At 52.0% G+C, this 26038-nt stretch overlaps 1 protein-coding gene across 3 annotated transcripts in view; it reads right to left on the bottom strand.

The window, feature by feature from the left end:
- RAP1A (RAP1A, member of RAS oncogene family) overlaps nucleotides 1–25781 on the bottom strand; it is a 43639-nt gene extending 17858 nt beyond the window's left edge. The window contains exons 1-3 of one of the 3 annotated variants that reach the window (XM_054176407.1): nucleotides 25671–25781; nucleotides 24991–25083; nucleotides 5163–5232 (exon numbers count right to left, since the gene is read on the bottom strand). The gene's annotated coding sequence lies outside the window, so the exon portion shown is untranslated. The remainder of the gene's footprint in view (nucleotides 1–5162; nucleotides 5233–24990; nucleotides 25084–25670) is intronic. The other 2 variants (XM_054176409.1, XM_054176408.1) reach the window with 2 other exon arrangements.
- Between the last annotated feature and the right edge of the window lie 257 nt (nucleotides 25782–26038).

Here is a 26038-nt window from a genome sequence, read left to right as displayed (position 1 = left end):
AGAGGCTCTCTGCTCACCCAAGCAAGGGCTCTGCCTTTTTAGGGCAATCTTGCAGCTCGGTGCCCGGCAGCAGCAAACTCCTCACTCCGGTTGAGATTCCCTGACAAATAAGGCGAATGACAAAGCTGGTGCTAAACAATTTCACACTGTGTTTACATTAGCAGCCAGCCTGGGCTGTCCCTGGCCACGGGGCTCAGGCAAACAATGACCTCAGCAGCCAATTATCTTCCCCTCTTCCCTCGGCTGGGGAGTTTCTGAGGCTCTCTGCCCAAGTAAGGCTTCAGAAACACGACTGCTATGAAGCTGTGGCTCTCCCAGACCTTTCAAACCAAGGCTGCCCCAGGATTTCTGGCTTCCCTGGCTGCCATCTGAAGGATTGCCTTGAAAAATACAGGCCTGCTGCAAGGGGTTTGCACCTTGTCACCTACCCCCAGTGACAGCCTGGGGACAAGAGGGGTTGCATTTTTAGCCTTGCAACTGTGGACAACTCCCTGACAAGCTGCGCCTCTAAAGTTTATATAATCACCAAGTCAGGACAAGGTTTGGTTTGTTTGGGTTTGTGTTGGAGTTATTCCACACACACCCCCACCAACCATTTCAATTCCCAAGTGAAAGCTGCAAAAGAGTCCAGAGGAAACCCAACCTGCAGCCACCACCACCCAGAGTCAGTTCCTGGCCAGAGCTGCATCAGGATGGGTTGGAACTGGATGATCTTGAAGGTCTCTTCCAACCTGGTTTATTCTATGTATTCTATGAATCAGTCAGGGTTGGAAGGGGCCACAAGGATCCTCTAGTTCCAACCCCCCTGCCATGGGCAGGGACACCCCACACTAGATCAGCCTGGCCAGAGCCTCATCCAGCCTGGGCTTAAACACCTCCAGGGATGGGGCCTCAACCACCTCCCTGGACAACCCATTCCAGGGCTTCACCACTCTCATGGGGAAGAACTTCCTCCTCACCTCCAGGCTCAATCTCCCCACCTCCAGCTTCATTCCATTCCCCCTAATCCTATCACTCCCTGAGATCCTGAGCAGTCCCTCCCCAGCCTTCTTGTAGCCCCCTTCAGATACTGGAAGGCCACAATGAGGTCTCCTGGGAGCCTCCTCTTCTCCAGACTGCACAGCCCCAACTCCTTCAGTCTGTCTTCACAGGAGAGGTGCTCCAGCCCTGTGCTCATCCTGGTGGCAGCTGAACACACTGACTGCAGCCCTTGCCCTAACAATCCCATCCTGACCCCTCACCCCTCAAACCACAGCATGTTTTATGGTCTAAACGTGACAGCAGCCCAGGGTTAGACAAAAATCAAGCCCACCCCACGTGCAGCTGGAGAGAGGCAGGCAAACTCTGCAGCCTGCTCAGCACACCTTCCAGCTCAGCTGCAGTTGCTTAACCTCAGAGAAGTTGTGAAATGAAGCCAAACTGAAAGGGGAGTTTCCAGAGTGGGAACTTTGAATATCTAAAAGCAGAGCAAGCAATGTCTGTGCACTCTGGTACATTGGCTGGGTGGTTGGGTAGAGGGGGGGAGGGTTTCTTAGGTTAAAATTCTGGCAGCTGTAAGCTCTTCTGCTTGAAATTTTACCCTGAGAAGTGGAGTTCCCTTCCCTGCTTTCAAAACTCATGATGGGAAGAAGAGGGGAATTCCAATCAGCAATGAGGTCTTTTTCCCCCTCATGCTGATCCTTAGAAATCAAAAGGCAATGGATCTTTGCAGTTGGTTCTGGTTTTTCTTTAATGAAGTCAAAATGAAACTGAAGTTATTTGATTCACCTTCATCTCATAGAATCAGTCAGGGTTGGAAGGGACCACAAGGATCATCTAGTTCCAACCCCCCTGCCATGGGCAGGGACACCCCACACTAGATCAGCCTGGATAGAGCCTCATCCAGCCTGGGCTTAAACACCTCCAGGGACAGGGCCCCGACCACCTCCCTGGACAACCCATTCCAGGGCTTCACCACTCTCATGGGGAAGAACTTCCTCCTCACCTCCAGCCTCAATCTCCCCACCTCCAGCTTCATTCCATTCCCCCTAGTCCTATCACTCCCTGACACCCTCAAAAGTCCCTCCCCAGCCTTCTTGGAGCCCCCTTCAGATACTGGAAGGCCACAATGAGGTCACCTCAGAGCCTTCTCTTCTCCAGACTGCACAGCCCCAACTCTTTCAGTCTGTCCTCACAGGAGAGGTGCTCCAGCCCTCTGATCATCCTCCTGGCCCTTCTCTGGACACCTTCCAGCACCTCCAGATCCCTCTTGTCATAGGGGCTCCAGATCTGGAGGCAGTACTTCAGGTGGGGTCTCCCCAGAGCTGAGCAGAGGGGGAGAATCCCCTCCCTGGCCCTGCTGGCCACACTTCTCTTGCTGCAGCCCAGGCTCTGCTTGGCTTTCCAGGCTGCAAGTGCACACTGAGAGCTCCTGGTGAGCTTCTCCTCCCCCAGCACCCTCAAAAGTCTCTCTCCTCAGGGCTGCTTTCCAGCCAGTCCCTGCCCAGCCTGGATTAGTGCCTGGGATTGCCTCCACCCAGATGCAGGACCCTGCCCTTGGTCTTGTTGAACCTCCTGAGGTTGGCTTGTGCCCACCTCTCCAGCCTGTCCAGGTCCCTCTGGATGGCATCCCTTCCCTCCAGCTGTCTGCTGCACCACACAGCTTGGTGTCAGCAAACCTGCTGAGGGTGCACTCAATGCCACTGTCCATGGCACCCACAAAGATGTTGAACAAGAGTGGTCCCAGGACTGATCCCTGTTTGTCCCTGGCCTCCACTGGGACATGGACCCATGGGCAGCCACTCTTTGGGTGCCAGTTCTCTATCCATCTAGTGGTCACCCATCAAACCCATGTGTCACCAGTTTGGAGACCAGGATGTGGTGCAAGACAGGGTCAAAGGCAGTGAGTGTCCCCACAGCCTCTTCCCACCTGAGGAAACCCAGCCAGCAATCGAGCGAAGGGTTAAATTTAGCTGGGAACTCTTTCACTTCTTATTTAGAGTAGAAATACTTGTGGGAAAGTTTCAGCTGGGAGCAGTACAAGACCAACTTCTCATTTCATCTCTCCAGTATTTGCTGATTTTATATTTTGTTGGGGTTTTGGTGTTGGGTTTTTTTTTTTCCTCCCCCCCTCCTTTCAGGTGCAACAGGAAACCAAGAGCCTGAAAGGCAGGAGCCCTGTTCCTGCACACCCCACACGCCTTCATTATCTTGTAGCCCTTTCACAAGCCTGGTAAATGTTATCTGTTTATACAACACCACCAGAGTGCTCAAGAAATTACTATGCTGCATCCAGGCCAACCCTTTCATTTGGCAGCTGTTTGTGCCCACCTCAATAGAGTCAGACACAGCAGCATTCATTTCCATCCCACAGCCCCGGGTGAGTGCAGTCACATGCTGTGCAGTGACAGCCACCTTTCCAAGTGCAATTCAATTATGGGTGTTAAAGCTTTTCCTTTCAAGTCAAGAAAAGAATTTAATCACTAAGGAGTGTGGAAATAAATAAATAAATATGACTTGTAGTGGTGTCATAAATGTTGTGAAACTGCCCTCATTAGTCCTGAGTGCTGCAGTGGGGAAATAAAAGCAGAAGCTGAGCGTGGCTCCTCGCTCTGTGCTCCCTGCTGCCGAGCACACACAGCCTCCAAGCTGCAGCAGGCCAGCCCTGGGACACTGAGCACGTTTGGCACTGACACATCACTGCCCTGAGCACCTCAGCACCTTTTCCCTGCTCTGCCAGGCTTCTCCAACCTACCCAGCACCTGTACAGCCACTTCAGCACAGAGTAATCTATTAGATTTCATCTCTAATGATGAACAAACTGTGAGACACCTGACCCCACTTCTTCATTCTTTAAGAGGAGCATCTCTGTTCTGCTGCTGCTGCCACCAGCACTGCCTGGGAATGACACAGACACCCAGCTATTCACAGCATCAACCTCCCTTCTGAAGACAGAGAGAAGGGCCCTGCCCCATGAGAGGTGAAGGAAAGCTGCAGCAGTGCTGTTTGAATCAGAGAGGAATGAAGGGCAGCGTGGGCAGGATGGTCTCAGAGGAGGAGCAGCAGATGGCTTCAATTGCAGGTGAAGATGTAACCTGAAACGTGGCTCTGAGCTCCATCTTTCTGCAGCCAAGCACTCAGGCACTCTCTGAACTGCTCAAGCCCTCCTTTGCCCTGTTGCAACCGAGAGGCTGAGTCAGGGTTCAAAGAACCACAACTTGCAGGGTATTTCCCAACCAGCGGAAGCAGCCAGGCAGGGGCTGTGGGGAGAGCAGCCCAGAAGATAAACCTGATGCAAAAACTGGCTGCTCCTGCTGAAAACGTTTCACCAGCTCATCAAGAAGTTTAGCATCTGAGTGGTGGGGAGAGGGCTGCAGAAACAAAGCTAAGTAAAAGCACAGCACTGATAGACAGTGGGTGCAGGAGCATCAGGCTGACCTGAAAACGTGAGGTGCAGCCCATGAGATGCAAATGGCCAAGCACAGATCTACACCTCTGAAGAGGGCACTTTGCATTTACCAGTTTCTCCTTCCTGCTACAAGTAAGAGGAGGTCCAGATCTGCTGCTCAGCATGAGGAAGACAGTGGTAGGAGCACATGGGCTGATGGCTTTGCATAACTTGCTGAAGTGTTGGCCATCACTGATGACAATCTCCATTAAGTGAATGGTAACAAAAGGCTCAAAAAGAACAATCCAAGCAGGCACAGTCTTGACTCAGCCTTAAAAACTGCAAGCTGCAACCACAGAGTCACAGATTGCACCAGGTTGGAAGGGACCCTCAAAGGTCATCTTGTCTAACCCCCCTGCAGTCAGCAGGGACTCCTCCAACTGGAGCAGGCTGCTCAGGGCCATATCAAGTCTGATTTGGGATGTCTCCAGGGCTGGGCCCTCAACCACATCCCTGGGCAACCTGTTCCAGTGTTTCACCACCCTCACTGTGAAGGTTCAACCATCAGTTTGTATTTTGTACAAGAGCAGAGGACGTCAGGAAAGGCAGAACACAGAACTTCAGGGTTTCTTTTCCCCACTAGGAAGATTCAGCCACAAAGCAGCAAGCTTCAGACACCTTTTTCACTTCAACCCCACTTTAAACCACGCAGCACTTCTCAAGTCTCCCCAAGTGACAATGTTTTTACAGTTAGCAGTTTCATCTTAAACACACTGAGAACAGTAAAACCTCCTACCTTGGCATAAAAGATCTCTCATCAGTGTCAGCAGGCCTACTGAAGGTTTTCCTCAACTCCCTATAAGGGACTGGAAAAAAAGAGAGAGAAAAGAGCAGAATGAATCATTTTTCATCTGATGTTTATGCAGACTTCAGATCTTCTCTGGGTGCTCTTCCAACCCAAACCTGCCTGCTACACAGTCTGCTCTTTGCTTTGTCAGTGGAGCTCCACACAATTTCAGAGTGCTCCAATCAAATTACCTTCAAACCAACAAGTCCAGCACAGTTTAACTTTGCCTCTAGGACAGTGAAAGACTGAGGAGGGTGGATGGGAGCCAGTGGCAAAACACAATTTCTCTGTGATAATGTCATTAAAAAAATGCTTTACAGCCTGGACTTGCAGCTAAGGTGAACCTTAGGAGGAAGACTGAATCACAGGATGTGAGGGGTTGGAAGGGACCTTCGCAGATCAAGTCCAACCCCTGCTGCCAGAGCAGGATCACCAAGGGCAGGTGAACACAGGAACACATCCAGATGGGGTCTGAAGGTCTCTAGAAAAGGAGACTCCACAACCTCTCTGGACAGCCTGCTCCAGGGCTCTGTCACCCTCACAGCAAAGAATTTTCTCCTCACGTTGAGGTTGAGCTTCCTGGGTTCCAGTCTGTGCCTGCTGCCAGTGACTTGAGCCTGGCCCCATCCTCTTGCCCCTCACCCCTTAGCTCTTGCTGAGCATTGATCAGATCTGCTCTCAGGCTGCTCTTCTCCAGGCTCAACAGCCCCAGGGCTCTCAGCCTTTCCTCCTCCCAGAGGTGCTGCAGTCCGTTATCAGCCTCGTAGCCTCCAGTGGACTCCCTCTGGTCGTTCCCTGTCCCTCCTCTTCTGCACTCTTTTCCAATCCCCCTCTCAGCAGCTTGGCTTGGCTGGTGTTTTCTTTACAGCCATTTGGGGGTTTTTGAAGCTGACCTTCCAGTCCACAATGCCCTCTCCCTGTTGCAGAAAGCTCACACAATTCCAAAGTCCACTCTTTCCCTCTCCTCTGGCAAGGCCTCCTCCCTCAACACCATGGCTCTACCCTCCCTCACTTCTGACCACTCACTGCTCAGCTAACCCAGGGGTGGGAACTTTAAACAATTCAGTGAGCAGCTCCTACTGAAAAAATCAACAGGACCTGGGCTCCCACACCCCTTCTGCCAGCTCTGCCCCCCTCCCTGCCTGCTGCACACCTGCAGCACGCTCTGGCTGTGCCAGTGTGGGAAAGCATCAGCCCAGAGGCCCGGGGAAAGGTGTTTCTGAAGAACAAGCTGCAGATAACAGATCAGCAAAGACCTTAAGAACTGAGTCAGTACTAAATGAGTCAGAAGGCCACAGCTGGGTTGAGAGGTGTGGGGGGCAGGCAGGGCAGAGGGGAGGCATCTGCTCCTCAACAGCTCACACTTGCTGCACTGAAGCCACTCAGGCAGGCGCTGGCAGCTGAAGGGGGGCTGGAAATGCCACCGAGGGCACTGGCTGGCTTCCACTGTGCTCTGAGCACACATCCAGCACGCAGGTCTGAACAGCCACAGCCACATTCTAGCAGATTAACAGGCTCCAGCCATTCTGGCAAACTGCAGTAACCAAACCCTCACCCAAGAGCTGGCTGCTACAGATCTCCAAGCACTCAGGAGCTTCCCGTGCTCCCCAGGTTCTTTTTTCCTCTCCTGCAGTTTGCTTTTCACAGTATCACAGTATAACTAAGGTTGGAAGAGACCCCAAGGATCATCAAGTCCAACCTGTCTCCACAGACCTCATGACTAGACCATGGCACCAAGGGCCACATCCAATCCCCTCTTGAACACCTCCAGGGATGGGGACTCCACCACCTCCCTGGGCAGCACATCCCAATGACGAACGACTCGCTCGGTGAAGAACTTATTCCTCACCTCGAATCTAAACCTCCCCTGGCACAGCTTGAGACTGTGTCCCACAACAAAACCCCAGCTTTCTCCTGCAGGTGAGATGGGTGCTGCTGAAGTCAAATCCCTGTGGTGCTGTGGAATTCTTCTCCTTAACACACTCTGCAGAAGACTTCTCTTACAGAAGACAAACTTTGGTCAGCCTCACCCTGCCTAAGGTTGTGTCAAGTCTGCAGTTTTAAGAGATGAAAACCTGGTACTTTCTATCACCAAGAAGGCAGGAGGCTGTGTTCAAAGCAGGCACAGCCTGTTCACAGCATCACCACAGGCAGGAAACAGAAGCACCAGGCTGATGCTATCAGGGGCCCTCTGAAAAGCAGCCGGCATCCTGTCCTGTACCTCTCCAGCCCACACAGCCCTGCCGTGCCCTGGACACAGCTTCCTCCTCCAGCCACCTGGGATGGAGAGGAACAGGCTGTTCTGGGCAGCACAGACATCACACTGTGACACTACTGGAAGAGAATCTACTAGCTATGAAAAAAGAAAAGGGTGGAGAAGACAGCATGCAGCTGCACCCAGGCAAGCGGGGGACAGCGTCTCACCAGACCCTGAGAGCTGGACCAGTTCCAGTGCCCCCATTCCCTTGCCCCAGTAACCCTGCTGGCTCCTTGTCCACTTCTTTAAGGCTGCAATACCTGTGGTATCCCAAGCCTTTGTTCAGCAAGACTGGCCTGCAGCAGCAGTGACACTTCAAACAGCAACAGCAGCAGGGTGTAGCCATGGCTGCAAGGACCAGCAAAGGCTCCTCTGCCCTCAGCCTTTCATGGATCCAGCGTCAAAGACACCAAAGTCTCTGTTCATGACTCAAAGCCTACAGCTCTGTGCTTCCCTCTGGATTTGAAGTAGCAGATCCAACATCCCTAAGGCTGCCAAGCAAGTGCTGTGTTGCAGGAAGTCTCAGATTTTGCTTTTCCTTGCCCACCCTGGTGCCAGCCCTCAGCCCTGCCCAGATGGGAACCAGCTCTGTGGTTACTCTCTGTTCCCACGAGTGCTTCTGAAAGCTTCCAAGGGATAACTGTTCCCCTTTTACTACTTGAACCACAGGAAGTTTAAATGAAAAACTAAGGCATTTGATGTTTGGTGGGTGGGTTGTTTGGGTTTTTTCCCTTCAAAATGTTCCTTTTTAGCATCTCTGCAACTAACACTCCAGAGCCATGGGCAGGTGCCACCCTGGAGCCACAGAAACCAGAAGGTTTTAGGAATAGATTCATGGAATGGTTTGGGTTGGAAAGGACCTTGAGGATCATCTAGATAGGGAAGCTGTCATAATCTTTTCCCCAATGTGACAGAAGTGAGTCTCCAGCACAGCAGAGCTCATTCAGGCAGCTCTAGCTGCAAGCATGTGCCTGGATCCAATCTGCACACACCTGAAAAGAGGGATTTTTAGTGCCAGTGCTGACACAGTACCAACTGTAGGGCTGGGGACAGATGACAGCTCAGCAATGCAGGCTGCATTCTCATCCAAAAGCACAAGGGACAGCCCTAGTTTCAAAAAGGGTTAGAGAAAAGGGAACAGAAAAAAGGCAAGGCAGCAACCAAGCACACAGCAAACCACAGGCAGCAGTTCCTAGAGGTGGCCTCTCTCAAGGTGCAGCTTCCCCAGCCACATGCACTGCTACCCTGCCACGTGTTCTGCTCTCTTGCTGTCCCCCAGGAAGATGCACTGGGATAGAGAAAGACAGAGAAAGATGTCCCTGGGATAGCAGAGAGAGAGGCAGAGAGCAAACACCACTGGAACCACAGAATGGCTTTGGTTGCAAAAAGCCCTTTAAAGTCATCCAGTCCAACCTTCTCTAACTCTGCCATGGCTGGGGCTAAACCATGGCCCTCAGCACCACATCTCTGCCTCTGAAACACCTCCAGGGACGAGGATTCAACCAACTCCAGAGGGATCCTGTTCCAGTCTTTGAGAACCCTTTCAGTGAAGAAGTTTCTTCTGATACCCAACCTAAACCTCCCCTGGTGCAACTTGAGGCCATTTCTGCTCGACCTAACACTTGGTACTAGGGAGGAGAGATCAACACCCACCCAACTCCAACCTCCTTTCAGAGCTGTAGAGAGTGAAGAGGTCTCCCTCGAGTCTCCTCACTCATCTGGCTTTAAGGAAATAAAAAGTATAGCCTCCTCCTGGGTGCTGGCTTGCTCATCCCCCACCCCTCCCTGTCTTTAGAGGATGCCAAAACCTTTCCCATTTCCAAGGGAAACGTGCAGTCAGCATTTCAGAGCTCTGGGAGGGAAACGTGCCGACGTCCACATGAACTCCAGCACCTCCCCTCCAGGGCTGTGCCACCCACTGCCCTCCCATCTCCCTGAGAGAGGAACAGACTCCTGGGACATTACAGCCACATGTCTGGCTTATTTTCACCCTGGCAGTGAAACACTGAATCATGGCTACTATAAACAAACCTGTTTAATGTTGAACTTGTAGATGTTCTCCGTGCCAGGTTTTTTAAGTTACTGTAAACTAGGCCATGGAAAGGGGGGGGGATTTTTTTCCTTCAAGTGTCTGCTAAACATTGCCCAATACTCCACCAGAATCTCCTCATTACTCACAGCCATGTTTGCAAAACAATCTCAAACCCAGCACTTCTGCAGAGAGAAGATTTATGACAATCAGAATCACACCAAAACCGATATGAAACATGGTCATAGAATCACAGAGTGGGTCGGCTTGGGAGGCACCTCAAGGATCATCTAGTTCCAGCCCCACTGCCATGGGCAGGGACACCTCCTACTAGATCACATTGCTCAAAGTCTCATCCAACTTGGCCTTGAACACCTCCTGGCTTGGAGCCTCCACAACTTGTTCCTGTGTTTCCCCACCCTCACTCTAAAGAATTTCTTCCTCAACTCCAGTCTAAAGCTCTCTTCTTTCAGCTGTCACTCATCCTGTCACTCCAAGACCTTGTCCAAAGTCCCTCCCCAGCTCTCCTGTAGCCCCTTCAGGTACTGGAAGGCTGCTCTAAGGTCTCCCTGGATCCTTCTCTTCTGCAGGCTGAACAGCCTCAACTCTCCCAGCCTGTCCTCAGAGCAGAGGTTCTCCAGCTCTCTGATCTTCATGGCCTCCTCTGGACACACTCCAACAGTTCCATGTCCTCCTTGTGCTGGGGGCTCCAGCACAGCAGGTGAGGTCTCAGCAGAGCAGAGGGTAAAATCCCCTCCCTTGGCCTGCTGGCTGTGCTGCTTTTGCAAGGCTGAAATCACCAGACCCAGAGCTCTACCCTTGGCTTCACCAAGGGCCGTGGGCTGCAAACCACCAGTGGCACGGCGCGGGTCCGGCCACCCAGCCCGGCCCTGCCGAACACCAACTCCTCTCCCCATCTGCTCCCTAATTAGTTATTTGTTATCCACCGTGTTCCAAGGTATTAAGTTACTCCATGGGAGTCGAAAGCACATTAAATGCTTCCCTAATATTAATCAAAGCTGTCAACAATGACGCAATTGTTAGAGGAGAGCCCCAGCAAAGCGCGGGGCAGAGGGCTGCTGGAGCACCAATGAAAGGCTGCTTGTCTGCAAGCTGCACCATTAATTAACAGACACCTCCCCTCCAAATTAGCCAGACAAACGCTGCCACAGACCTACCCTGGCACTTAGCACCCAATTTACTTACACAGCCAACAGCACTGCCAGGGGCTCGCTCGCCAAGGCCCTTCCCCGGGGCAGTCCCTGTCTGTAGGGTACACAGAAAGCCTCCTCCACCTTTCCCGAGGCCGCCGACATCTTGCAGACATTAAGGCAGGAACTCACAGATTCATGGACAGGTTGGGGATGGAAGGGACCTTCAAGAGCACCTAGTTCCAGCCCCAGTGCCATGGGCAGGGACACCTCCAACTATAAAAGGTCACTCAAGGTCCCATCCAATCTGGCCTTGAACACCTCCAGGGAGGGAGCATCCACAACCTCCCTGGGCAACCTGTTCCAGTGTCTCACTACCCTCACTGCAAAGAATTTCTTCCTACTCTCCAGACCAAATCTTTCCTTTTCCAGCTCAAACCCAATGCCCCTCATCCTGTCGCTCCAAGCCCTTCTCAAAAGTCCCTCCCCAGCTTTCCTGTAGCCCTTCAGGCACTGGAAGACAACTCTTAAGGTCTCCCTGGAGCCTTCTCTCCTCCAGGCTGAACAGCCCCAACTCACCCAAAACTCAAACTTCTCCAAAAACTCAAGAAGTTCTCCACAACTTGGGACCCAGCCATGTGCTCCTCCGAGCCACATCCAAATCCCCAGCTCCTGCACAATTGCACCTCTTCCACGGTGTCCAGTGAAGGCTGCTGATGCAGGGCCAGGGCCATAAAAGCCTGGGCTAAGAGTAAAGTCCTCTAACAACAGAGAAATTCTCTCTGCCTTCAGGGCTGTGCAGGACTGGAGCTTTCAGCACAGGAACTGCAGCTCAAGCAAGGCAGAGAAAGAGGCTGCTTTGAAAGCAGCAGCAACTCTGTAACTTGGAAATGAGGGATCCGATGCACAAACGAGCTGAGGTTGACCCTCCTCAGCCTGTGATCTCTCCCTGCAACCAGCCCAGGCTTCAACTGCAATTTCAAATGCCATAAAGTTCATTCCATGGCAGTGGGTGCTGACTTCTTCAGCTGGCCTTGCCCTGCTACAGGAGCTGGAGGAGCAAGGCAGAAGTCCTTTGGGCAGCTCGAGCCTGCCAGGCTCCAAGGGCTAATTTAGTTTTTGTCCTGCCGGTCTGCGCTTCAGAAACTTGCTAGGGATGTGTGCCAGGCAGACAAAGAACGGGGAAAGGAAGCCAGAAGCAAAACTCAAAGCCCAGCACACACTGCAGCCCCAAATTAGAACAGCAGCTACACGTCACTGCCTGGACTTGGCAGCCTCCCTCCCTCCCAACCGACTGCAGCACTGCTGCAAACTTCAGAGATCCGTGGAACGGTTTGCGGTTGGAAGGGACCTTAAAGATCATCCAGCTCCAATCCCCCCCTGCCATGGGCAGGGACACCTCCCACCAGCCCAGGTTGTTCAAAGCCTCATCCAACCTGGCCTTGAATGCCTCCAGGGAGGGGACATTCACAACCTCCCTGGGCAACCTGTCCCAGTGTCTCCCCACCCTTACTGTCAAGAATTTCTTCCTACTCTCCAGTCTGAATCTCCCCTCCTCAAGCTTCCATCCATTCCCCTCCTCCTATCACTACAAGCCCTTGTAAAATTCCCCTCCTCCTATCACTACAAGCCCTTGTAAAAACTCCCTTCCTGGCTTCCTTGTAGCCCCCTTCAGGTACTGGAAGGCTGCTCTAAGGTCTCCCTGGAGCCTCCAGGCTGAACAGCCCCAAATTGTAACCATTTGCAGGGGAAAAAACTTAATCCTCATGACTTCTGATCCAGAGACAGGAGGGAAGAGGTCCACCTCAAGAGGTTAGAGCTAGGAGAAGCCAGCCTTTTCTCACTTAGATGTCTAAACCAGCTTATTAGGAAGCACTGTGTGGCCACATGATGGAAGCAGAGCAGCAATGAACACCTGTATGGAAGGCAAACAGAAGTCCTGGACCTTTCTGAGCAACACCCCCAGCACACTGAGCTCTTCTCATCTAGAGCTACCTGAGTTTGTTCAGCAGAGGTTCAGGGAGATGTCAACAGCTCTTTTGGAAGAGGAGAACTATTTCTTTTCATCCTTCCTCACCAGCAGAACATGTAAATGTTTAAGGGCACAAACATTAGAGGTGGAAGCTGCTCATGGCACTTCCTCCATCTGCTGTCTCCCGCTTGCCACTGATTTTCAAGTCCTATAAAGACTTTTTTTTCCCCCCTCCCATTTGCTTCAGTGGAAACAAAAATCCAAACCAAACAGCCTGACCTTTTTTTTTCATACAGATTAAATTCCAGACAGGCTCTAGAAGGCTCAATCATAGCACAACACCAACCACATTATGTTTGGTAAGGGTAATTTGTGTGCTGATAGTAGCTTGGCAACGTCCTTAGCAGTGTTCTTCCTGGTTTATATAATGAGGGTAAATAAGTGACATGAGGCAGGTAGATTGGCACTGCCAGTTCAGCTTGCACTTCAGTTCTTTTATTTCTGCAGGATTGGTGCCCAGATAGCAGCCACAAAGCCTGTGCTGGGGGCTGGAACCCAGTTAGTGCCTATTTCATAGATTCACAGAATGGTTTGGGTTGGAAAGGACCTGCAAGAGCTTCTAGTTCCAGCCCCGCTGCCATGGGTAGGGACACCTCCCACCAGCCCAGCTTGCTCAAGGCCTCCATCCAACCTCACCTTCAACAGCTCCAGGGAGGAAGCATCCACAACCTCCCTGGGCAACCTGTTCCAGTGTCTGCCCAACCCCACTCTAAAGAATTTCTTCCTAATCTCCACTCTGAATCTCTCCTTTTGCAACTCAAAGCCATTGCTCCTCGACCTGTCACAAGAAGCCCTCTGGCAGCTTAAATCCATTCCCTTTTGTCCTGTCCCTGCATTGCTCTGTATCTGGTCTCCAGCACTGAATCTTTGATGGAGAGATCAAATCAGCTTCCTCCTGATGAAGGTTTCTCTGAAACTTCTTGAATGCAGAAGTTTCAACTGCTCTTCAGATTATTTCTACCCATCCTAAGACCAGTATTAGGCCTCTAAGATGTTGTCTTTCAGCACAGACCACTGACAGCTTTGCCTGGAGAATAGATGACTCTAGGGGGATCTTAGAGCTGCCTTTCAATACATGAAGGGATCCTACAGGAAGGCTGGAGAGGGACTTTTCATAAGGGTGTCTAGAGACAGGACAAGGGGGAATGGTTTAAAGCTGAGAGAGTAGGGTTAGACTGGAGCTTAGAAAGAAGTTCTTCAGTTTGAGGGTGGTGAGACTCAGGAGTAGGTTACCCAGGAAGGTTGTGGATGCCTCCTCCCTGGGGGTGTTGAAGGCCAGGTTGGATGAAGCCTGGAGCCACCAAGTCTAGTTGGGAGGCATCCCAAGTGGTTGAAGTAGATGACCTCTAAGGTCCAAAGCCGCCTGTGATCCTCAGGAGCTAACCAGGCTAACTCAAGAATACAAAGACTCTTCAAAGCTTCCTGGCAAAGCTGCAGCAATCACTTTGGGTGCAGCCTGGATGGGATGTGACCATGCAGACTGATCTAAAGGTCAGGTTTGCATATGCAGGCCAGAGATTGTTCCCTGCCTTTAGAACACCTTACACCATCCAGCGTGCGTCAGCCACCAGCAAGCCCAACCTCCAGCGTTCCCACGCAACTGCCGCTAATGAAACACCTCTTTGAACATCCACTTTGGGAATGAAAAGCACCACTTACCATCTGGCCACTTATTAATACTACATTGCTTATCAGCTTCAATAACCCCCCAACTGCCACCAGCAGCCAGGTAACCAGCACCTAAGTACAGCTAACGATGGCCGGATTCTAGCAGGGCGATGTTCACCGCACCTCTGGAAACCTTCTCCTGGCACATCCAAAGGCTTCAGAGGGAAGGAACAGCAAGGAGTGCATCCAGCAGGTCTAGGGAGGTTCTCCTCCCACTCTGCTCTGCCCTGGTGAGACCACACCTGGAATGCTGTGTCCAGTTTGGGGCTCCCCAGTTCAAGAGAGGCAGGGATCTGCTGGAGAGAGTCCAACAGAGCGCTGCAAGGGTGAAGGTGCTATGAAGAGAGACTGAGAGCCCTGGGGCTGTTTAGTCTGGAGAAGAGAAGGCTGAGAGGGGATCTGATCAGTGTCTATAAATACCTGAGGGGTGATGCCAAGATGAAGACACTAAGCTCTTTTATGTGGTTCCCTGTGACAGGGCAAGGAACAAGAGGTACAAGCTAGGACACAGGAGGTTCCACCTCAACGTGAGGAGAAACTTCTTTATGGTAAGGGTGCTGGAGCCCTGGAACAGGCTGCCCAGAGAGGCTGTGGAGTCTCCTTCTGTGGTGACATTCAAAATCCACATGGATGAGTTCCTGTGTGACCTGCCCTGGGTGATGCTGCTTTGGCAGAGGGGTTGGACTGGATGATCTGTGGAGGTCCTTTTCAATCCCTAACACCCTGTGATTCTGTGAGCTGATGTACAGAATTAACTTCAAATAAAGAAAAAAAGTAACAGGTTGAATTCTGGCTCATAAAGAAATGAGGTTATTTAATATGCTGCTTAATCCTTCAGTACTTAGCTCAGTCCTTTAATGCTGCTTCCAGGAACCTGGGGGCAAAGGGAGGTGGAAACTGAATTTTCTTTTACAACAAAAAGAACATTTTCTCCTATGTGAAGATTTTAACTGAAGGAATAAGGCTCCTTTCAGACCTTAGAGCAGCCTTCCAGTATCTGAAAGGGGCCTACAGGAAAGCCAGGAAGGGACTTTCCACAAGGGCTTCTTGTGACAGGACAAGGGGCAATGGCTTTGGGTTGCAAAAGGAGAGGTTTAGACTGGAGATTAGGAAGAAATTCTTTGTAGTGAGGGTGGAGAGACACTGGAGCAGGTTGCCCAGGGAGGTCATGGATGTCCCTTCCCTGGAGGTATTCAAGGCCAGGTTGGATGAGGCCTTGAGCAACCTGGGCTGGTGGGAGGTGTCCCTGCCCATGGTAAGGGGTTTGGAACTGGATGAGCTTTAAGGCCCTTTCCAACCCAAACCATTCTCTGGGTCTATCAATACAGTCTCACACTCCAGTGCTGGAGCCTGAGGGGCATCACAGTAAGACCTTCCAGGCCAGGAGGGCTGGGAACTGCAGGGAGGGTCTTTGAAGGTTTTAAATCCTCCTGCATCTGCTGGGCTTAAAAGGGCAAAACCACTTTGACAGCTCATCCTGGAATTTCCTTTATGGAAAACAAAAGGTGCCACTAAGCCCTACAGGAAACAGCTCTGACAGTTTAGGTCAGTTTCATGCGAGGCATTTCAGTATTTACTAGGCCAAGTCTGATTACAATCAAAATATACTCTTTTACAGCTGTCTATAAACAACAAAAACACCCAGGGGCAGATGGATTCCTGCTCCCAGAAGAAGAGATATTACGTGGAACTCATGAGGAAGGGAGGAGACATCCTACAGCAGCTAACAAGATGAGCATCAGTCAGCTCTTCCCCTCCACCTCACTGACAGCATTCAAACAGCAACAAAACCCAGGTGGTGGTTTTTTGGGTGTCTCTGAAGTAAGTCTGCGAGGCAATAGGAAGAAAAACCTCTCCCATATTAGGATGCAAATTTGTTAAACATGTGGCCTGGAGACAGCCAGTCCTGTGCTCTGAGCAAGGCCTTAGAACACTCCACAGCTCGTTTGAATGGCAGCTGCCATGACCCACAATTTCTGTGCTTTCCATTTTGGTTAGGACATCCTCCCGTGGAAGTCAGAGCTCCCATTCCACTGTTGGTTCTCCTGCAACTCCACAGACACAGCACCAGCCACACAAACCCCAGGGCTCTACCACCACTGGGTTTCAAAGACATTGAAGGACTTGGTTAAGCTTCTGCCCATCCAGATGCGGCTCTCATGAACTTGGCTCAGGAACTTTCAGCCTCTCAGGAACTTTCAGCCTCTCAGCCCTATGTGATTTGGGGTTTTTGACACCTGTTAGAATAGGAATAGGAAAGAATAGAATAGAATAGAATAGAATAGAATAGAATAGAATAGAATAGAATAGAATAGAATAGAATAGAATAGAATAGAATAGAATAGAATAGAATAGAATAGAATAGAATAGGACAAGGTTGGAAGAGACCTTTGAGATCATCAAGTCCAACCTCTCACCCCACACCATCTCAGTCAACTCAACCATGGCACCAAGTGCCTCAGCCAGGCTCTTCCTAAACACCTCCAGTGATGGTGACTCCACCACCTCCCTGGGCAGCACATCCCAATGGCCAATCTCTCTTTCTGGGAAGAACTTCTTCCTAACCTCCAGCCTAAGCCTCAGCTACCCAAGCTTGCTTCAGAGCTAAACTGACTTGTACTTGACGCTGTGTCTGTGATGAGGCTTTAGAGCAAACAGTTCCTCTAACACAGGCTACAAAGTACTGAAGTCCCAGAAGAAAGGCAAAGCCTCATTTTCTCAGAACCACAGCACTGAGAAAAGTGCCCTGGAGTGTTAAAACATCTGTTTGATCACTTTAAAGGAGATTCCTGACAAAGCTTTACTCTCGGTTTGAGTGCATTCTGGTGATCAATATGGCAATGGAGCGTATTCACGAAAGACAACAAAGCCTAAGACCACTGTAATCCTTACAACTTCATAAGTGATCTGATGAGCTGAAAGCCCTAAATGCATGAATATTTCATGAGAGGGCTGCCTGGAAATGTTGCAGGCTGCATCTTAAATCTTAATGTTATTTTCAACTACAATTAGCGTCCTAATCCGCAGCAGAAAGCACCAGCTGGCTGGATTCCCTCTCTCTTTCACCTGTATTTATTTCATAAACCCATCAAGCTTTGTGTTCCTCATGCCCAGTAAGAGTGATCCAGCCCAGTATCAACACATCAAACCTCAGGGTAAAGACAGAGATGTGCTGGCATGAGACTACTGAGGCAAAACAGGAGGCTCGTGCCAGAAATAACCTTACCCAGTGAACTCTGATTTACTTCAAACTATCACGTGGTAGGTGGCACATAAAAAGCTCTCATTCTGCATGTCAGCTGTCTGTAATGAGAGTTTTCCTCTTCTCAGCAGCCCCTCCCTACGACTTCAAGTTTTATTTGCATTAGAGAAAAAGGGTGTTACATAAAAAAAAAGGCAACATAAAAGGGCGCTGCAAACCAACGCAGCCAGCTGAACTGCTCCTCCCACCTGCTCACTGCCTCCCGGAGCTCTGCTTCCAACTGCTGTCCTGAAAAATGTGGGAGGTCAGAAAATCCTACAATTGTTTCATTTGGAAAAGACCTCTAAGATCATCGAGCCCAACCACAGACCCGACACCGCCATGGCCTCTAACCCATGTCCCCAGCTGCCGTGGCCACAGGTTTCTTGAACCCCTCCAGGGATGGGGACTCCCTGCGCAGCCTGTTCCAACCCCTGACCACTCTTGCAGGGAAGAAATTGTTCCTGATACCCAACCTAACCCTCTCCTGGTGCAACTTGAGGCCGTTTCCTCTTGTCCTAGTACTTGTTACCTCAGAGAAGAGACCAACCCCCACCTCACTGCAACCTCCTTCCAGAGAGTTGTAGAGAGCAGTGAGTTCTCCCCGCAGCTTCCTCTTCTCCACACTCAACACCCCCAGTTCCCTCAGCTGCTCCTCACCAGCCCTGTTCTCCAGACCCTTCACCAGCTTAGTTGCCCTTCTCTGGACCCACTCCAGCCCAATTCCATACATATTATCCACTGGGGCAACAACTGACAGCAGTTGTACTGCTGGAAGCACGAACCACCACAACTGCAGCTCACATAGCTCTGCGTTCACACACAACATCCCGATTTAAATATGACCCATCCAAATGCCTGCAGTGTGAGAACACTCCAAGAGCACAACACTGTTGGATCCAAGGAACATTTCAACAAAAAGCCCCAAACATTCCCAGCTAGCACTGAACTTGCAGCTCTGGCCACTGGCAAGTGAAATGCAACTGTCTGCTGCTCTGCAACGCTCCGGCAAGCAGCAGTTATGCAACGCAGCGAGTGACGACCACGACCTGCTAGCAGCTGCAGTGCATTTGCACAGAGCAGGGGTTGTACCCCAGGAACTCCTCACAGGCCAACAATTACCCATTGCAGATAGCCTTGTCCCACCCCCTAGAATCACAGTGGCACCTCTTGTTTTCCATAAAGGAAATTCCAGGATGAGCTGTCAAAGTGGTTTTGCCCTTTTAAGCCCAGCAGATGCAGGAGGATTTAAAACCTTCAGAGAACCCTCCCTGCAGTTCCCAGCCCTCCTGGCCTGGAAGTTCTTACTGTGATGCCCCTCAGGCTCCAGCACTGGAGTGTGAGTAACATTTTTCTGTATTGATAGACTCAGAGAATGGTTTGGGTTGGAAAGGACCTTAAAGCTCATCCAGTTCCAAACCCCTTACCATGGGCAAGGACACCTCCCACCAGCCCAGGTTGCTCAAGGCCTCATCCAACCTGGCCTTGAACACCTCCAGGGAAGGGACAACCATGACCTCCCTGGGCAACCTGCTCCAGTGCCTCTCACCACCCTACACTGTCAAGAACTTGGTCCTAATCTCCAGCCTAAATCTGTCCTCCTCCAGCTTCAATCCACTCCCTCTCATCCTGTCACTCCAAGCCCTTGTAAAAAGTCCCTCCCCATCTCTCTAGCAGCCCCCTTCAGGTACTTGAAGGCTGCTCTAAGGTCACCCTGGAGCCTTTGCTTCTCCAGGCTGAGCAGCCCCAACTCTCTTACATGTGCAGGAAGCACCAGGGCAGCATTTCTTTCCTGATGGCTTCATTTAAGTGATTAATAAAGATCTGTCTCAGCCATAACACAGCCACTGCTGTGGCTACATCCAGCCCTCATTTCAGTGCCCCAGATGGGTTTAAATCCTTTCCATCTTCTCAATATTCAAAATAAAGAACAGACCTGAAAGACTCAGGCCACCTGCTCAACAGGACTGCTACTGCCTGGCTCTCTGCATTTTCAGGCAAACAAAGTGAAAACCCTGAGCAAAGCCAAGGCAACCAGCTGCAGCCCTGGGCTGGAAGCAGCTCCAGGCTTCCTCTTTTGCTCTCTGCCCTCTTACCTGCTTCTTCCCCATTACAAAAAGTACTGTGGAGGGTCAGACTTTCCCCTCTTGCAGATAAAGGATTTTGCCCAGCAAAAGGCATTAACAGCACTTTTCCAAACAAACTCAGGCCTGCTTTTGTCAGGATCTGGGTTTCTCAATGAAGAGGGAAGAAGCCCAACAACTTAAGCCTCTGCTTTCACCCAGGTTCAGGTCAAGCCACGACAGCTGCACCAAGGCAGCGCCTGTTCAGGTAGAGCAGGTATTTCCCAACAGCCAGCAGCCAGTTCCTGCTGGACCACTCACAGCAGCACACATCAAAACATCATCTTCATGTGGCCACATTCAGATTCAGGCAGAGCTGCCCAACCTGCCTCAGCCAGCCGCCAGGGAGAGAAATGAACCCTTTGTGATGCCCTGAGTGCTGCCAGCCTAGGGACAAACAGCACCACCCCTGCAGCAAACCCCCCCTTTAACCAGAGGTGCCAGTGATAAACCCCCCAAATGACTGGTGATTGAAATCAGGGGAGGCTTCTGGTGTCCCATTTCTTCCCACACACACACACCCCCCTCAAAGGCTCTTCCCACAGCAGCTGAATGCCATTTGTGTTTAAACACAGCATTTCTGATTAGGAATGTAGGGCTCAGTGCTTCTTCCTTGAGCACCACCCATCTGCTTCCCACAGCCTCTTCATTTCAATATCATTAAATGGACTACTTCAGACAACCTCAGCTCTTGCACTGCTGCAAGGGGAGAAGTGATCTCTCAGTAACCACTTTCTGCCCCGTTCAGAGCTCTGGAGATCAAAGCTTGTTTCATACCAAACCTGGAAGTGAAATGGCATCAGCAGGTCTAGGAGCAGAACAAAGGGGCTCCAGTGGAACCACCAAGTACCAGCAGCTGAGCAGGTACATGCTGTGTCCTGGCTGATGCTCCACTGCCACGAGGGTCTAGAGAGCTTCCCTCTTGCTTCAGCAGGCAGCTCAGCAAACAGGCATTAATCAGCAGAATGATCACTATCACAGGAAAGAAAAGGAAGCTTCTACTAATGAGCCATTTAGCTCTGAATGGTTTCAGTCAGCTGGCAGACACACAAAACCAACTCGCAGAGATACCTTTAACTTGGAATCTAACAGAACCTGACAGCTCTCTAATTTTGCACGTGGAAGGCACCATCCACAGAAACCCAAGTTCCCTGCTCTGCCCTCTGGGGGCTGTCACCCATAGCAAACCCACTCTGACCCTGGAGGATGGGTTTTCATGGTCTGCTTTGACACCCTGAGCAAAACCAAACCCACTCAAGGCACACTCAGCTGAAACATTCTGCTCTGAAAGGAATCAACTAGATATTACTTATGGCATAGGATTGTGTTCCAGAGCATCTGGAACATCTGGCTAACTTCCCCCTGCTCCTCTAACATCACTAAGGAGCTCAAACCCTTCCTGTTTTCTGGTCCCCAAATGATCCAGCCCTAAAGATGCTGAGTCCCTACAAAGGGACTCCATCCCCTGACCTCTTTAGAAGCCCAGAGGCACAAATACAGGAGGAAAACAACAGAGTGAGGGACACTTCACAGCAGAGCTGGTCATCAAGCCACAACCATATTGAACCATAAACTGGAATAAACTGAACTTGATTACATCTGCAACAGCAGCAGTGGCAAGCAGATTGTATTTTCAGCCTGCCATGAGCCAACAACACAGCTGCAGTCTTCTCCCAACCTGTGCTCCAGGAACAAAAAGCCAGGTCCTCCTTTATCCTCTGCACTTCTGATGCCAGGATATAATCCAAGGAAAAACCTGTCTGAGGGCTGAGCTCTTTAGGACATTGATTTGTAACCAGAGAGCAATCCAGGAACCCAAATAATCTTAAATCCTGGCTGCCAGCAGATTTCAGTACTGCAGCAAATAAACAGAATCACCTCACACAAGTTTTTAAGCATCTGAGCAAGCCAGACTGGACCAAGGTGAACTTTTCCTCCCAACTTTCTAACATTCTGAGTTATTTCAGCCATTAGGGGTCATGTTTCCAGGACCAAACTGGGCAAAGTGTGAACACAAAACTAAGAACATGACCCTGGGATTTATGAGCACCCCTCTAAGAAGATGCTTTCATTACAGTCCTATTTAATTGCCTGTTACCTACTGAGTGAGTAAAAGCAAATCAATAACTACTGCAGAGCTCAGCTGTGCTCCAACCACCATCCTCACTACATCCTCCTGAAAAACAACCCCAAACAACCAAAAACCAAAACCCACCTCAAAGCAAGGCCAAAACAAACTTAATCCAAACATTGCCCCAGGACCTGACTGAGTTTTAGAAGTTAGGTCTCTCCTGAATCTGCTTCTACAGAATCAAACACACAAAGCTACCAGAAGAGCTTGATGTTTAACATTAATCTGGCTCATCAGAAAGTCAAAGTAAGCAGTAAAATAGAATCACAGAATTGCTCAGGATGGAAGGGACCTCAGAGATCATCTACTCCAACCTCCCTGCCATGGGCAGGGACACCTCTCAGCTAGACTCAAGGCCTCATCCAGCCTGGCCTTGCATGGAGGAGGCATCCACAACCTCCCCGAGCCTACTCCAGAGTCCTACCACCTCTGTACTGAAGAACTGCTTTCTATGATCCAGTCCAAACCTACTCTCCCTCAGCTTCAAACCATTCCCCCTTGTCCTGTTGCTAGGCACCCTCATGGGAAGTCCCTCTCTAGTCTTCCTGTAGAATCCCTTCAGGTATTGGAAGTCTCCCACATTATCCTAAAAAGAAAGGAAGCTTTGACCAGGACCCTGGGCCAGACCCAGCTGAGGGAACCCAGCAGCACTCTGCTAAGAGGATGTAACACTGGGCCAAGGGAATTCTGAGTGTCAGGCAGCTACATCTGAAAAAAACCAACAAACCATTTCAGATATAAAGAGCTGAACGTCATGGAAGTTCAAAAGCCTCACTTCCTTTGCTCCAGTGTAAACAGCTAACATGTTCCTGTTCTCAGAACGCCAGGATTCCTCTTGAAGATGATTTTTAAAAGCTGCACAGAAGCAATCTCCTCTCTGAACCCCAAGCAGAAGTTCAAAGTGCCACCAAGTACACGAGCACAGCACAGGAAGAAAACCCACTGCGCTAGAGACTACCAACGAACGGTTGGAGTGGTTTATGCCCCAGACTGTGATTCAATATACAATCAAAGCTTTTGTGTCAGGCTGTATCCACGTGCTGGGCTACTGCTCTTTAATTCCATTCAGGTTTTGGTAAGGGGAGAGGCCGAAGAGCCACGAAACACATCACAAGCAGCCTGCGCCTGGCTGTTTGCGGCCGAGGGTTTCAGGCGCAAACCACTCTGATAAACTGCGTAAACACTGGTCTCCAAATAAAAGCATTAGCCGGTCACTGGAGTGACCCTCTGCTGGTCACCGAGTCCATTTGGCACGCCGTCCTCTCAAAACCTTCAGCAAAGCTACTTACCCTCCCAAGAGCCACGCCAGAGCCAGGCCGCGTGACGGCAGGCACCGCGCTCGCCTTCCTCCTCGTCCTCACCGACGCAGCTCTCGGCTCTGCCGGCAGCCGGCGGCGCCCACTCGGTGCCAGCGAGCTCTGTCCCACACGTGCTGCCTCGCCCAGCCCCACTGCACCCTCCTGCCGCCTTCACAAAGGCCGGGAGGGAGACAGAGAGAGGGGGTCTGCTTTGAAGAAGCACAACTCCACTCGCGTGCGGCTGATCCTCGCCCCAGAGAACACAAACACTCCTCTCCTGCCGGCGCCTAGAAAACGCCGCGCACGAAAACAGCTTATTTTTAGCTGCAGTGTGTGCGAGCGCAGCGCTTCCTGTGCTCCACCTTGAAGCACGACGTTTGTACTCTCATTTCCAAAACCAGGGTTTCACAACTCCCGCTGCCCAGTCACCAGAGAGAAGGGAGGGACAGGCTGCCGAGGGAGCTGCCAGCGCCGGCCTCCCGGGCTAGAAGCTTTGGCCGGGCGCACCGCTCGGCAGCCCCGCGGGGCCACCGCGTCGACAAATCGAGGGCACCGCTTCTGCCCCACGACGATCAGCAGAAAATGAAATGGTTTTATTTACTGCACTGATCTTTCCCATAGCAACAGGATGTGGACATGGCATTCCCAGCCTAATGAAGTCACTATAGCAACGTGATAATGATGTCAGAATAATCAGACGGCGTTTAGCGCTTGGGACGCGGTGAACTCCGCCGCTTCTCCAAGTGCAAAACTTGCAGACAGCACAAAGGCAAAGCGGCTCCATCTAAAACTTCCCTTTAAGCTGCCTCACTTAACTTCTCATTAAAGGCAAAGCCTTTTGACTGCCACCACGCTACTTTCCGTTTCTCCACAGCTTCATCCATTACTGCCTAAAAGCCTCCCGAATTCCCACATTAAATCCCTTTCAGAATCTGAGGGATCTGCCAGCACCACCGGGAGTTCATGACACACCATGCCAGTAAGGCAAACATCTAAACCACAGAGTGAAACATCTCGGGGCTGAAAGCCACGCTCAGCTAAAGAGCAGGTTCCTCAGAACTCTCCACATCGTTTGGTGTCTCTTCTCACGTGCAGCACTCACTAGGACTGCTCGGAGGGAATTACAGAGCGACAGCAATTAGTGCTGAGCCAATACTCCGCAGGCAGATGAATGCTTTCAACTCCAATGACTATTTTAAGAAATATTATCTCCCTTGTTAAGCTACTGAAAGGGAAAAAAAAACAAAACCCAAACAACACAGAGTTTTTCATGGTTTGCCCTTTCTGTTTGCAGCTCTTTCCAAGCTGCGAGCAAAGCAAAACCCAAGAGCTAATCCCAGTTCTGTGTTGGTCGGTATCAACTCAGCGTGTCCAAACCCCAACCCAGCTGCTGAGAGAGCTCTGCAGAAAGCTCAGAAAGCTTTGCAGAAGTCCTTGCACCAAAACCACCTGTATTGCAATATTCTGGCTCAACTATCATAAGCAAAGACACTTAACTGACATGAAGCATCTATACACTAAAGTTTCCCCATGCAGAGAACACTTTCTCTTCGTGCTGCTTCTTTAAAGCAACTGAAGGAAGCACAAGAAACCATTTGGAAGCAGAACTGCTCTGAGATAACTGAACCCTGGGCCCAGAGGACCAGAGCATTGCTCCACGTGGATGGTGAGGGGCTGCTCAGCACCTGCTTGGAACACCAAATTGTCCCCTTGGCCTGCTTCCTCCCTCCTGCCCAAACTTCTGCCCTCCACGCAGGGCAGGGCAGTGGGGTGGCTGGTGAAGGCTAGCTCCTGCCCCACGGTCCCAACGCGCCCTCCCGCACCCCCCGGGCTCGCTCTCCATTTACCTCGGGTGGTCTTCGAGGACGGCAGCTTTGTGCGCCCCGTTACATCTCGGGGCGCAGCTCCCCTCGAGCCCGGGCCGCCCGGCTCACACCTGACTATACGAAACACCAAAAGAATTTGGGTTATTTCCCGAGGCACGGTGACACCCTTCGCTGCGCCGAGGGCCAACCGCCCCCGCCTCGGCCCTGGCCGCCTTCCCTCGCCCGGAGCCCGGCCGCCCTCGCCGGCAGCCCCGGCAGAGCCGCAACAAGATGGATGAAGTCCAGCCGAGAGCGGGGCGAGCCCCGGCTGCGCGGCGGGACCGGCGCTCCGGCAGCGGGCAGCCCCGCACCGCCCGGGCCGGGGCCCAGCCTGCCGCGGGCAGCCGTCTCGCCGCGGCCAGCGCCGGGGAGCAGCCGCCTCCCCCTCGCTGCCGGCTGGGCTTCGCCGCGCCCCGGGGGAGGGAGCGCACGGCCCGTCCCCGCTGACACCGCCTCGCCCGCCGGACCCCCGCCGCCGGACCCCCGCCGCCCCCGGACCGTCCCCTTGACCCCTTCGCTGCCGGTGCCCGGACGCGGCCCCGCGGCCTCGCCACGGCCAGGCCCCAGCACGGGGTTGAAGTGGGACCGGAGCCGGCCCGCCGCTCCGCGGGGCCCCGCCGCTCCCTGCGCCCGCTCCCTTCCCCGCGGCCGGCCCCGCTCACCCGCCGCTTTCCGGGCCGCCTGCCGCCGCCGCTCGGCTCCGGGCTCGGCTGCTGTGCGCGGCGGCAGCGCCGCGTCCGCTCCGCCCTCACCGGCCGCAGCCTGGGGAGGAGCCAGCGGAGCGGAGCGGGTCGGGCCGGGGCGCGGAGCCGGCGGAGCCGGAGCGGCGGGAGGGGCCGTGACCGCGGGAAGGGCCGTGGAAAGTTTCGGGCGATGACACCCGCGGAGCCGGGCAGGTGCCGGGACCGCTGCCCTCCTCCCCCGGGGACCCTTCCCTGCCGTCCTTCCCCCGCCCCGGGCGAAGGTCACCGTGAGGGGACTCCCGGTGCTGCCACTGTGGCCATGGCGGCAGCTGGGCCTCGGCCTCCCC

The sequence above is a fragment of the Dryobates pubescens genome, chromosome 35 (genome assembly GCF_014839835.1).
Source record: "Dryobates pubescens isolate bDryPub1 chromosome 35, bDryPub1.pri, whole genome shotgun sequence".
Lineage (NCBI taxonomy): Eukaryota > Metazoa > Chordata > Aves > Piciformes > Picidae > Dryobates > Dryobates pubescens.
Note: the sequence above shows the minus strand (reverse complement) of the source record. Positions and strands in the feature narration are given on the sequence as shown.